Consider the following 12119-nt stretch of genomic DNA (forward strand, 5'->3'; position numbering starts at 1 on the left):
ATCAGTCTACAAAATATTCTATAGTAATACCGAACTAACATATAAAATAACCAGATTACTCTTAGATAAAATACCAAGTCATTGCAATGACTTTGTTAGCTTATGATGCTAGTATGAAAATTAAGGTTCTTTCTGTTGGCTTTGTCTTTGGTGAAGGCTAACCAAGGGGAACCCATTGTCAACTTTAACACCACTAGTAACATTTGCCCAATAAAAATTAAACATAGGAATTCGAAAAGTATGATAATTCAAGCAAACCAATGTCTTTTATATAACCATAAAGAGTGAAAAAGAGGAAAAGGAAAATATAGTGAATATTGGAAACCGGGGAGTGATTTCTTATTTTGGTTTCACTTGCGACACTATTTTGTGATTGCCATCTTATTTGACATATGAACTACTTCTCAAGTCATCTGCCACTCACCATCGTACCCCATTGCTATTGGGCACCCCCTACAACATATGACCCAACACAAACAAAAGTTGTGAAGTCATCTCTTATTGGTTGGATTGGAATGACGTGGCAGAAAATAAAAAAATGAAATAACACCAAGAAACCGCGAGAAAATAAACAAATTCTTCTCTTCTTGTTTCTCTCTCCTCATTTCCCTGATTCCCCACTCCTTCCTCTTCTGCAAAAAAAAAAAAAAAAAAAAAAAAAAAAAAAAAAAAAAAAAAAATGTGTTGGTGGCCGGAGAAGAAATACCAAACTATTATCAATGCGTATAAGTTTGTGAACGTTTATTAGTATTAGACTTTGAAGATCAAAATGAAAGCATATTGAAGTTACAAAGTTCATGTTGTGTTATTTTGAATAAAACAAGAGGTGAACTTGGGCTTGGGATTGGGATCTCTTTGATCCCTTATCTTCTTTTTGGTAAACCATTTTCCTTAAACTGTTTCCGGATAAGTTTGGAAATAGAATTGGATATGGATTAGGAAACATAAACGTGATAGACTTGTATAATCCAATCCTTATCGGGAAACTGAAGCAGTTTTCGACAATCTGGATCTACTAAGTGCTCCACGTTTTTCTTCTATAAATACTCCTAGAGCAGCAGCTAATATGACATGCGAAAAACTATTTTCTATACTAAGTTGAGGGCTATCATAAGATCAGTATCTTGGTTCTTCTTTGGTTTATCTGCAGTAAACAAATGAGAGTCTATCTGGCTGTTGTATCTTGGAGGTTGACGTGTTTTGTCTGCATAAAGAGGAACAGACGCGAAACAACCTTTAAGAAAGTGTTTGATCCGTGCCTCAGCCAACCTTCTTATTCACAGTTTGTTCTTGTTGCAGCAATTGTTACCAACAATTTTAAGATTGTTTGACGATGAATATGAAGAAAGGTTAAGGTTTGTTTATCGGTTTTCGTTTATGGGGTAAGCCATTACGAAGTATGAGATTTCGTTATGATTACGGGATTATTGAGAATACTATATGCATACTATATGTTATCCTTTAATATCCTTTTACTACTAACTGTTACGGATGGTGATAAGTATTGTGATCGAAGTTTATAAACTATAGATGTCTTTATTTGGTGATGATCTTTGTTCGTTAGTGAAAATGTTTCGATGCACATGCTGAGATGCTTCCTGACCACCTTGTGAACACCATAATAATTTGCTTATTTTTGTGTGTGAAGTTGCTGCAACTACATGATTTTTAAACTTGTAGGTTCTTTCTTATTAGCAAAGAAGGATTCAATGAAAGTAAACAAGGTGCTGATGTTTATGTGATATGATATATGGATTGAACGTGTTATTAGCTTAAAATCATATGGTCAATATATGTTCTGTTGAATGATTGCTCTAATGGATCTCTCCTTTTGTAATTCATGAGTCCAACTTCGAAGGGGAAGTTATCTCGGAAGAATATTCTCTCGAGTATGGAACATACATAATGGAGATGCATGTAGGAGTTGTGGAGCCAGGAGAACGTGCTCTTCTTAGTGATGATCTCATTGTGACTGGGGGTACCTTGTGTGCCGCAATCAGGCTACTTGAACGAGTTGGAGTGGTGGTGGTTGAGTGCGCCTGTCTTATTGAGTTTCCAGAGCTGAAGGGCTAGGACCGCTTAGGAGACAAACCACTTTGTTCTTTCCGACTTTGAAATTCGGACTACTATGACACTCTCAATGAAAACCACCATAACTTTCTGCTCAAACGTCGGACTTGCAAACCACTTTTTGTGTTAGAAAGTTAACTCAGAGATGTTTCTAACGGTGTATGGCTTGAAGTCTAATTCGTCTAGAGCTTATTCAAGTTTATAGATCTTTGTGGGCTAATTTTCGTCGAATAGCGAAACGTGGTAATCCGATTTTTCAATCGGATAGATATCATATTCCTTACCAAATATATGCAATTCTTTGTTTTATATTGTGAGATGGATTAAAACATAGAATTACATGCTAGGGTTTTAATTTATGGAAATTTAAAATCTAAGTCTATATGTTATAGTTATTTATCTAGTTAATATGTTATGGCACTGGGTGTTTATTAACATGTTTTGAAAGTTTTTTCATTGACTAGATATAATTGTTTGAGATTAATTTCTCATTTGTACATATATGATCACCAAGGTTGGTGTCTTTGCTGGTAAGGGATATGCATTTAAGGAGATATTGAAGTTTGTTGATCCCACATCTAGTAGTAATGGAGCTACACTTCTATTGATATAGAACCCCACACCTTAGATGAGGTCCAACTGATGTTTGGGCCAAGTGGTGGCTAAGGTTGGGGACAGTATTAGTCTTGGGTGAGACATCTGCGAGGGTACCATGGATGGTCCCTAGGCTTAGCCCTGGTCATGCCTAACTGGTGAGACAAAGCCGATGGTTCGGTTAGACCAGTTTCGGTCCAAGGTGGAGATTGTTAGGTGTATGGACTGAATTGGATGTTGTTGATCTTAATAATCTTATACATCTACTTACATGATTTCTTGTTCTATTAATGTTTGGCATGGTAGATTATGTCATATTAATAGAAAATATGTTAAGAACATGAACATACTTGGTTTAATTCCTAATTTGAATGATGATGATTTTGTATACGGTGAATCTTGCACTAATGCCAAAATCACAAAGAAGCATTACAAATCAGTTAAAAGAAATACAAATCTGCTAGACTTGGTATACACTGATATTTGTGAGCTTGAAGGTGTTCTGACTAGAGGTGGTAAAAGATATTTTATTACGTTCATTGATGGTTGCTCGAAATTTACATATGTTTAATTGTTGAAGATAAAAAGTGGTATATTTTATGCTTTTAAAGCTTATGTATTTGAGGTTCAAAATCAGCATGATAGGAACATTAAAGTAATTCAAAGTGATTGAGGTACTGGATATGGTTATGCTGATTTTAATCTTTTTCTTGCAATCACATGGTATTATTCATGAGATGATAGCTCCTTATTCACCTAAAACGAATAGAGTAGATGAAAGAAAGAACATAACACTTAAAGGGATTAATTGTTGTTATGTTGCTTAGTTTTGGAGCACCCTCAAATTTGTGGAGGAAGCTGTTTTGATTATTAGCTATATATGTGTTGGATAGAATTGCTAATTCTAATACAAAGGTTACACTTTATGAGCTATTGAAGAACAGGAAGCCTAATTTGAGTTACTCCAGAATATGGGGATGTTTGGCTTTTGTAAGGAAGCATGATCCCAAGATCTCAAAGCTTGAGAGCAAAGCTTATGAGTGTGTCGTTTTAGGCAATGCTATGGAGAGCAATGCCTACGTTTTTCTAGATATGAAGAGTAATATTTTTGTTGATCATCTTATATTGAGTTTCTTGAAGATAGATTTCCATATTTATCTAGAAATAATGGGGATGCTAGTGGAGGTAGTATCTTCCAAGGCCCCTAATAATGATGTTTCTGACATTGACATATCTAGATTGCATGATAGGATCATAGACACAGAAGATGAACCTAGAAGATATAAAAGAGCTTAGGGTCACTAAGGTTTTGGGACCCAACTTTGTCACTGTACTTTGGAAGGAGATCCCTCCTCCATTGAAGAAGCTCTCACATCTTTTGATTTCGAGTTTTGGAGAGAAGTCATGTAAGAGAGATTGATTCTCTCATGGAAAACAAAACTTGGAAACTTGTTGATTTGCCTATTGGTTGTAAAACTATAGGAATCAAATGGGTTTTAAGAAGGAAGTTTAAAACCGATGGTTCAGTGGATAAGTTTAAAGCAAGACTTGTTATCAAAGGCTTTAGACAGAGAGAGAACTTGGTTTCTTTGACACGTATTCACCTGTTATGAGGATAACATCCATTAGAGTACTATTTTCTATTGATGATGTTCATAATCTTGTTATTCATCAGATGGATGTTAAGACAACCTTTCTAAACGGAGATTTAGAATAAGAGATTTATATGGATCAGCCAATAGGTTACGTGGAACCAGGTAATAGTAAAAAGGTATGCAGATTACTTAAGTCACTTTATGGGTTGAAACATGCTCCTAAATAGTGGCATGAAAAGTTTGATAACTTTATAATTACTAGTGGGTTCAAGATAAACGAAAGTGACAAGTGCATTTATTATAAGTACTCTGATGGGATATGTGTTATTATATGCTTATATGTTGATGATCTACTAATCTTTGGTTCCAATTTACATGTTGTAAAAGAAACCAAGAACTTGTTGTCTTCTAACTTTGATATGAAGGACTTAGGTGAGGTTGATATAATATTGGGAATCAAAATTACAAGATCGTCTGATGGCATATGGCTAGATCAGTCACACTACATTGAGAAAATGTTGAAGAAGTATAACTACTTCGTTTGCGTGACTGTGAGTACTCCTTTTGATCCCTGTGTTAAATTATTTGCGAATAATGGTGAACCTGTAAATCAAAAGGAATATGCAAGTATCATTGGTAGTTTAAGATATGCTACAGATTGTATAAGACCTGACATTGCCTATGTAGTAGGTGTTATTTTCAGGTATACTAGCAGGCAATAGAATCGGATTGGAACATCCTTTCAGAAGACTCCGAGGTCACCAGTGGCTATGTGTTTAGCATTGGTGAAGGTGTTGTATCTTGGAAGTCCAAGAAACATACCATAATAGCATAGTATGCTATGGAGTCTGAGATTATTGCTTTGGCTAGTACGAGTGAAGAAGCTAGTTGAGTACTAGGCTTTCTTATTCACATACTAGTATAAGATAGACAGTATTAGTTACAATGATACTTTGTTGATAGCATGACAACTATTACTGGGAGAGTCCATATTATTTTGATTTTGTGAGATCTGAAGATAACCTTGCAGATTCACAAACCAAAGCTCTGGCTAGAGATACAATGTGGATTGCTCTACTAGCATGGGACTGAAGCCAATTGAAAGATGAACATCTATGATGGTAACCCAACCTAGGAACTAGAGATCCCAAGAACTAGGTTCAAAGGGAAGAACAAGTCATAGAATGTTAGATATGAGACATGCATTGTTACTTATCTGTCTCATAGTTGAATATTAAAATGTATGAAATCCTGTAGCGATAAATAGAGGTTGAGGTTTTCTGAGAAAAACTCTTAATGAAGTTCTATGGTCCTTATGGGTGGAGTGCATAGCTAAAGGAGCACTCTTGATAGATTCACCTAGTGAATGTGAAAGTAGAGGCTGGTTTTTATGAGAATGAGGGCTGATTCTCTAGATCATTCACGAATCCAGGAGAACACAGGGCCTTTAATGTGCAGAACATGAAAGGAGAACACTGATATGTTGTGCGTGATTATAACTTATTGTATACTCAAGACCTAAGTTTAAGACTTAGTCACTTATGGCTCTTATACTTTGAGTAATTTTCACTACGTAAAGGTTTAAGTTGTGGACACCTTCATCTATGCATAACATGTTGATATTGATATTGATTACCTTTAAGTATATTTTCTATTTTGTTTTTATCAAAAATAAGTGAGGGATTGTTGTGTTATTTTGAATAAAACAAGAGGTGAACTTGGGCTTGGGCTCTCTTTGATCCCTTTATCTTCTTTTTGGTAAACCATTTTCTTTAAACTGTTTCGAATAAGTTTGGAAACAGAATTGGATATGGATTAGGAAACAGAAACGTGATAGACTTGTAGAATCCAATCCTTATCGGGAAACTGAAACAGTTCCTACAATCCAGATCTACTAAGTGCTCCACGTTTTTCCTCTATAAATACTCCTAGAGCAGCAGCTAATATGACATGCGAAAAACTATTTTCTATACTAAGTTGAGGGCTATCATAAGATCATGTATCGTGGTTCTTCTTTTCTTCTTTGGTTTATCTACAGTAAACAAAGGAGAGTCTATCTGGCTGTTGTATCCTGGAGGTTGAAGCGTTTTGTCACACCCCAAATTTCCAGACAATATTTAAACAATTATATTTAATTATCTGGAAACCCGGGGTGAAACAAAACCCAAAACCCCTCAATTATCAAACACTATATATATACAAAAACTGAAATCAAAAAAAAGCGAAAAGGAAAAAAATCCTTAAATTACATTATTAAACTATAAAGAAACTAACTCACTCTTCAGAAAATCTTAAACTAGAAGACTCCAAGAGCAACTCCAAATCACGTCTCCTTATCCACTGCACTCCACCATCTATGTTCCCAAGAATACACCCACGTTGCAAAACAAAGCAAACATGGGTCAGCAAATTGAATTTGCTGGTATGAGTAGACTAACAACAAAATATATAATAATCTTTTAAATGAATAAATGTAACATTTCAAACAATTTCAACTTGGAAGACAATATAGTTCCGTTTTCCAAAAACGGCGTGTAGTTTCTTCCCAAGTAAGATTTCACCCCCAACATACAAATTCCAAGAATCTCATATAACAGTACTCGTCATTCCAACTTTCCAAAATAACTCACAATACAATACCACTTACATTCCATTTATTAAATGCACATATGACAACCTAATTAAATATGTGTTTGGTATACCTTACCTTTAAGCCAAACACGTCGCTTAGGGTAGGATATTTCGTCCCTGCAGAAAAGATTAATAGATCCTACCCTCCCGCCAAAACGAGTTAGACATCACAATAAAATGATTTATCTCGGCCGGTCAAAATTTCATTCATAACCAAATCTCATTTAAGACATTTAAGTCTAATTGATATGACACGGTTAGTCTCAAGATATTCGGGAATGCCACTTATCATAATACCTATATCAAGGGTAGTCATTCATATGACATCATTACGTTATAAAGTTTCAAGTGCATAATCATAGATCTCGGACTATCACAAGTCATTAATAGTTTAAGTAATAACATATCAAGTTATAGTCAATTCACAAGTCACATAGAACTCACAATCATTTATTAGTATTATTCACCGTCACACTTCATATCCATAGCATCACACAATTCATATATTTTTACTTTAGTATCACTCGTCTACTTATGAGAACGAGGAAAAGTCACAACCAAGGAGTACATTCATCCCTTGTGAGTATCAACTCATACAAACCACGTAAACATTTCTCATAAGAAATCATAGACATCATATGCAATAACTCCATCACACGTAAAATCAATATTTTTACTTTGCTTATTAATTATCTTGTTGACTCTTTTATTCAAAGACACAGCCCAACCTTTAGTTCCTACTCCACGATTTGCACTACACACATTTGCCAAATCACACATATCCGTGCGCCTCACTCACACCGAGTACCACTACAAAACATATGTCCCAAGCGGGATATCGCCTCCAGGAAACATACTTTCATCTTGTAAACTCGTAACTTGTGAGTCACAACCATCTACGGGCTTTCCATACACATAATCACAAAGCCTCTTTTGGGCATAACAAAATATCATCAGGTCATTCATGGCACATTCAATGAATACCTTGGGTCATTCCCCACATTCAAGGAATACCCATCATAACACTAACGGGCCATTCATGGCACATTCAATAAATGCCCCGAGTCATTCCGCCACATTCAAGGAATACCCAAACCTACATTCCGTACATTCAAGGAATACGACCAACCCGCAAGGCGAATACCTTAGTTCCTCTCTAGGGCAGTCCAAACTATTGGGTCATTCATGGCACATTCAATGAATACCCGGGTCATTCATGGCACATTCAATGAATACCCATCTATCACATGACATCACAAGTCATAATATCTCATTACCAAATCCTGAGGCATGGAGAGTTCTAAAGATGTGGGCGACACTTTAAAACATTATTATCACTTATAATTATACTAGCATTACTCATGTCAAAACAGACCACACATGTAGAGAGTCATTTCGCGTGTCAAGGCAAATCAAGCACTTAAGCATCATTTAATGTAAACAGACTTATAATCAAACAAATACAATTTACATAACCACACTCATATATACAATATTGTAAACAAATAGTTCATTAACCCAAATTCAAGTCCACACACACTTATGTCCAAAACATATCTACATATACTAAAGTCTATATTCATATACAACTTCTATCTCACACATATATATTTATGTAGTATCAAAACAACAGTACTTTCTAACACAATCACATAGTTATCACACAAACTAATATATATATTATAGATATAGTGTAGTGGCTGCACTTTTGCTCAAAGCTGCCTACGTATCCAAATCTTTCAGGATTGGAATCAAGCCTTCGTAGTTCTTATCAGCCACATAGTCAATGCTATAGTTTTTCCTACATTCATCCAAATGACATGTAACTTAATTACTTAAAAACTAAGGTATGTAGATATACTTTTTCATGTAGAACTCGAAGTCCCAACCTCAGCCTATCTAGAAGAAAACTTAAGTCGAAAACGGTAAAAATCCTAATCTTCAGCAAATTAGATTTCTGACGGACTATCTTCCGAATGGCTCAACTCTTTCCACAGGTGTCCAAACGAGACAAGGCTTTTTGTGTTGAAAAGCTGACACACAGAACTTACTTTCTCATGTTTTACAAAAACACTCAATCTCATTCTAAATGTTCGATAACTAAGCTCGAACACAGTGCACAGAAACTGATTTCTGACGCACTGTTTTCTGTCAGTCAAACTTCCAAACACCATAATTAATTCCACGGGTCTCGGAATGCGATGAGGCCAATTGTAATAGAAAGCAGACTTCCAAATCTTATTTTCTTATGTTTTATAAAAATTCTAACTCTCACCCTAACTATTTAAAACTGGACTTGAACACAGTACGCAGAAACTGATTTCTGACACACTGTTTTCTGTCAACCAAACTTCTAGACCTTATATCTATCACCACAGACCTCGGAATGCGACGAGGCCAATTGAGTTGGAAAGCAGACACATAAAACTTATTTTTTTATGTTTTGGCGAGAGTTTGAATCTGACCCTAACTATGTGAAAACTCGATTCCAAAACAGGCACAGACCGGATTTCTGAAATCAGAAAATTCTGACGTGCCAACTTCCGAACACCATAACCATATCCACAAACCTCGGAATGCGACGAGGTCAATTGGGTTGAAAAGAAGACTTCCAAACCTTACTTTTTCATGTTTTCATAAAACTCTAGGTCAAACTCTAACTAAATCAAAATTTAGCTCGAAAACAGACCAGCGCTAAGACATCTAAGGCACGCCAAGACTATATCCGGGCAAGGAGTAGGTGAAAGGAAATAAGTAGAAGGGATATTTCTAAGCTGAGATTCATGCCAAACATCTGTGTCCAATCCCCAGAGGACGATAAACCCAAAATGGAACTAGGTGCTTCAGAAAATTTTTGGGAGAGGCATTAAAAGAGAAACTACTTATATCTACTTGTCTACGCCTTGCACTCTTTCACTAACTTGTTTATTACAATCCAAGATGGAAACTCATGAAACAAGTTAATATTGTTATCTAACAACCAAGTTACTAAGCATAGTATATAATCATATCATGAGGTTAATAAAGTTCACTATTAAGTCAATGACTTACTATCAACTAATAAGTTGTCTCTGTTTAATATAAAAGTGTGGAGATAACTAGATACAAATATCTTTACACCGACCCACACACACGAAACCGGATATGACTAACTGCTTCATAAGAACTCATTTCAAACCGACCAACTAAAATCAGCTCATAACCCATCTACAACTTAAAGCCCGGTCCATGTAAACCCTGACCAGCCCAACTAAAAGATCGGACACAAATTAACTAAACCACAAAGCGGGAGTATTGGCTAACACTCCCGATCATCTTCTCCATCAGACCTTCTTTTCCACCAAACAACTAATACTGACACCTATCCAACCACCACCATCAACCCACCGAAAATCACTAGCATGAAAAACCCCATAGCCTATTAGCAATCAAAATAACAAATCATCAATTTCTCCAAAAAACCAAATCTAGATTTGAACCACCTACAACAAAAACGAATTGAAACCAGTAACCAATCCATATACAACAACAAACAAAAACAAAATTAATCAAATCATTAGTTCAAAGTTTTAAACGCCCAACTCAATTTCTTAACAAAAGGAAACTGACAGCCATTATTTCAAATCCCAAATCAATCTCCAATCTCTCCCAAAAACTCAACCATTTACAATAACCACACAACTCATTATATATAGCAAAGGAAACAATAGTATAATTACAGAATCACAATCTATTAACGATCATCAAACAATTTGATCTACAATTGAGTTTTTGCCTCCGAACCAAAATCTATTTATCTTGTTTATTTATTTTATAAATTTGTTGTTTTGCAATTATTAACACTAAACTTGAGTATTCAACGTCACGAAAATTTCAATCCAAGTATATAAAAATATATATACAATCGACAATTTACATATTATTTTTAAAACATGAGAAAATCATAAGATATATAAAATATCTACTCACCGATGATGCTCCCCGCTAGCGACTATCTATCAGTAGATTTCCAGCAAAAATCCCCTCTTCTTCTTTATGTGAAAAACTCCATTTTTATTTTCTTCTCTTTGTGTCCAATCCCCTCCACGTGTGAATCCTTTTTTTTTTCTTTTAACTTTAAAACCACCCCGAAAAATATGGAATGGGCTTTATCCACTTTACCCTATCTCTTCATAATCTTTATCCTTTTTACCTTATCTATTTCTAATATTTATCATTTTATTTTATTTTATCTCTTTTTGTTATTTTTATTATTTATTGTACTAAGAAAATATTAAATAAAAACACGGGGTGTTATAATATACACACCTTAAAGGAATCTCGTCCCGAGATTTTAGAAAAGAGAGTAGATTAACCAAACAAACATATGCCAAACAATAATTATTTTAAGTTAACTGATCATATCTCAACGACTGAAATGTATATGATAATCTAAAACAGGCCAGTAAGATTAATTAAACACGTTATTTATATCGCTTGCACCCAAAGGTCATAGTAAATAAATATCAGAAATTAGATATAAGTGTATACCTAAGTATACACACCTTAAAAGGAATACACATATACAATAATATATAACATTATATGTGGACATACGTAAAGTAAAACCATGTCATGAGAAACACCACTTTATACGAAAATGCAGAAGACCAAAATTCAAAACGAGAACAAATCAACTTGAAAACAACCAGAAATCTTAACACCACAAAAACACTCCTACTACCCATTACCACCATCCGAGGATCACCTAGACCTTCTCATTCTAGGCTAACCTAATCTCTGATACCAAAATGTCACACCCCAAATTTCCAGACAATATTTAAACAATTATATTTAATTATCTGGAAACCCGGGGTGAAACAAAACCCAAAACCCTGTTATCAAACACGATATATACAAAAATTGAAATCAAAATAAACGAAAAGGAAAAAAATCCTTAAATTACATTATTAAACTATAAAGAAACTAACTCACTCTTGGAAAATCTTAAACTAGAAGACTCCAAGAGCAACTCCAAATCACGCCTCCTTATCCACTGTGACTCCACCATCTATGTTCCTAAGAATACACCCACGTTGCAAAACAAAGCAAACATGGGTTGACAAATTGAATTTCTTTGGTATGAGTAGACTAACAACAAAATATATAATAATCTTTTAAATGAATAAATGTAACATTTCAAACAATTTCAACTTGGAAGACAATATAGTTCCGTTTTTCAAAAAGCGG

At 34.8% G+C, this 12119-nt stretch overlaps 1 long non-coding RNA gene across 1 annotated transcript; it reads right to left on the reverse strand.

The window, feature by feature from the left end:
* Positions 1 to 247: 247 nt before the first annotated feature.
* Positions 248 to 6967, reverse strand: LOC147523967 (uncharacterized). Its single transcript, XR_015218158.1, has 2 exons — positions 6538 to 6967; positions 248 to 632 (listed from the first exon to the last, which is right to left on the reverse strand). It is a non-coding gene; the product is annotated as an uncharacterized LOC147523967 (long non-coding RNA).
* Positions 6968 to 12119: the final 5152 nt, after the last annotated feature.

The sequence above is a fragment of the Coptis chinensis genome, chromosome 1 (genome assembly GCF_015680905.1).
Source record: "Coptis chinensis isolate HL-2020 chromosome 1, ASM1568090v1, whole genome shotgun sequence".
Classification (NCBI taxonomy): Eukaryota; Viridiplantae; Streptophyta; class Magnoliopsida; order Ranunculales; family Ranunculaceae; genus Coptis; species Coptis chinensis.